The following is a 3,126-nucleotide window of genomic DNA, read 5'->3' as shown; positions in this document are numbered from 1 at the left end:
ACTGAAGGAAAACGAATGAATGATGCTGAGTGATTCAAATACTAATACCCATACTTATCTATTGATAATGTGTTAAAGGCCCTGATGTTTTCTTTCCAGCAGCAGGTTCAGTTGCAGTAATATCAGCTGTGTTCTGTTATCACAATGTGTTATTAGAGGAATGATAGAAGCAGATGTCACCCGCAGATCTCACCAAGCAGCTGGAGACTTACAGAGCAGAATCTGCTGACAATGACAAGGACCCTCTTCTTTGAGTGCAAACCCTTTGAGGTTTGGAATAAATTTGGTTTTCTCTTCCATACATATTCACAGTCCTCTTCACACTCCAAACGCCGGCTTGGTTTAGAGATGCGCTCATAAAATCGGAACATAACAGCATGACCGATAAAGCATGGACAGGATTTCTTAAAAGTCTTCATAATATTCTGCCGAGTTTAGGCTGACACAAAAGGCGCTACTGTATTCCTGACATCAGGTGGCACGGTGGCTCAGTGGTTAACACTGTCGCCTCACAGCAAGGATTTTGCTGGTCCGAGTCCCGGCTGGGTCAGTTGGCATTTCTGTGTGGAGTTTGCATGTTGACGTGGGGTTTCCTGTGGGTGCTCTGGTTTCCCCTAGAGTCCAAACACATGCGCTATGGGTGAATTGGGTAAACTAAGTTGGTCCTAGTGTATGTGAATTTGTCTGTATGGGTGTTTTCCAGTACCGGATTGTGACTGGAAAGGCATCCGCTGCTAGGGAAGGCACTGAAGCTGAATCTAATATTTACTTACATAGGGAAGAGAGTTGCTAAAGAACTACTAAGAGATTTCAGCTGCTGTCTGGACTTTCACTGTCTTTTTACGCCTCCCTTTCTTCATGTGTTCAGTAGTCTTTTATGGCATTATTTAATATTATTACACATAACTTAATTTGGGGATTCAATAACTTACAAACCTTGTAAACCAGCTGTTTAGTTGTTTGTATTTTTGTAATAATAAAAAAAAGATTATGGGCCGATATAAAATAAAAGGCAAAATGTTCAATGTTTTTCTGCATGACAGTATTGTGATGGGAAGCTGACGAGGGAGTGCGGATACAAATGTAGGTTTATTTAACATAGAATGGTCAGGCAAGCAATGGTCAACACAGGGGCAAACAGAAGTATACAGGCAAATCCAGAGTCGTGGTCATAAACAGGCAGATGGTCAAAAGGCAGGCAGCAGACAGGAATAAACAAAACAAAGCGAGGGTCAAACATGCCAAGACAAGGCAAAGGAAACACATCGTAATGTTCACCGTACAGTTTAACAAGACTCAGCAACTGGTGTGTGTGTGTGTGTGTGCTGCTTTTAAAGTCCATGCAGTTCTGAACAGCTTCAGCTGTGTCTGTTAGCAGTCATTGGGAAACCGCAACAGGTGTGAGTGTGTGGTGCATGACAGGATTTGTAGTCCATATGGTGACAGATTTGTCGCCCTACAGGAAAGTGAATGACTCCCTGCGATCTTCAAGCCTGGATATCTGTTGATTGTGACAGTGATGCTGTTGTCATGACATCCAGTGATCATATGAGGCTTTGAGCATGCACGCCTGCTTTAACACACTGCAGCAAAGTGATCGTTTGAATGGATCAGTATGTCGGTGGAAAAGAACACTTGATGAAGTGAATCGACTTTCAAAGATGAATAGGCAGATAAGAATGAGTTTATTTTGCCACAAGCCATCTCAAAACCATTCTGCTTGACAATTGGAGTTGAATAGAGTGGAAATATGAAACGCCACTGTGAAACAAGGACATTTTAAGTAGCAGTATCCAGAAACAACAGATATAAGGACCGCAAAACTGCAACAGCTAAAGTTTTCAGTACACACCTTTTGTATTTTTCACCTTTTTTAAAAAGAGGTCTGGATGCAGACCTGCTGCAGTTGCAATCTGAGGTGCATGCAATGCTTTATAATGCCCACCCCTAACCCATCCCTCACAGTGACGTCACTAGCTCCATTGAGTGCATTGGGTCGGACATTGCATCTCTGAGATATGCAATCTCAGCTTGCATCATCATCGCTGCATCCAGGTACTATTGGGCCTACCTTTTCGTGTGTTTTGTAAAAAAAAAAAAGCCACATTTACATTGTATTTAATGTGTTTTGAATGCAAGTGGCACTTTATTTCAAGAAAAATAAGTAGTGTTGACTTGTTATGCATGTTATGGATGCTTATTACAAACAAGTTATGCAACGAAATTCAGATTTGGATCTTTAATGTAGACATTGAGATGGTGTTTTTTCTGCTGTTCAAATCATTGCATTACAAATCAACGTTAACTCAAGTTAAATAGTGGAATCGTGCGAGCAGTATTTGAATCAGTGCGCCATGATTGAGGATAAATGGAAATCAAGCATCTCTCTGGGGAATCTGGAGCCATGTGATCTGCTGTAGTGAAGCCATAAGGAGTGCAGAAGATTGACTGGAGCAAACGCGAGTGCAGCCGCAGCCAGCATGAATGCAACTCCACCAGATTTGAGCAGCCGAGGTGGTACAAAGTGGTTGCCATGGCAATTGAGCTCAAGTCCAATCTGGCGAGGTTGCCAGAAAGAAAAACCCAGCTCGCATTTATATCTCCAACAGATGTTGCACGTCTCCCAGCGTTCGAAATTTAACTCCGCTTATATTTTTTTCCCGCTGCAGCATAATCAGCGCTGCTCCTGCTCAGCATATAACCTGTGAAAATGTGTTCCTTGCAGCTGCTGCACGAAATACATCTCTCCACATCGAAGCCTTTCATCTGATTATCCTAATTGCAAACAGCATTTTCGTGCATCAATAGATATTAAAATGATACTTATTATCTTCTCCAGCAAACGTGGTTATTTAGTTTCAAACTGGTGCTGCACCTTGAGGCAAGGGAACCAAAGGCGTGCTCCTTATTCCCAAGGGCTCTTAGAAATGCAAATGCATTCAGATATTTACCAGACTGGCGGAGAATTGAAGCTTGTAGATCACAGCATGAATAATGCATTTTTGTTGTTATTGGTTCAGTAATTCTCTCCCTGAATTAACGTAATGACAAAATCTTGTTCAGCTCTGTGCATGTGTGTGTGTGTGTGTGTGTGTGTGAGTGTGTGTGTGTGTATTTGAGGAAAAT

Source organism: Danio rerio, chromosome 24 (genome assembly GCF_049306965.1).
Source record: "Danio rerio strain Tuebingen ecotype United States chromosome 24, GRCz12tu, whole genome shotgun sequence".
Taxonomy (NCBI): domain Eukaryota; kingdom Metazoa; phylum Chordata; class Actinopteri; order Cypriniformes; family Danionidae; genus Danio; species Danio rerio.
This window is presented reverse-complemented; position numbering follows the sequence as displayed.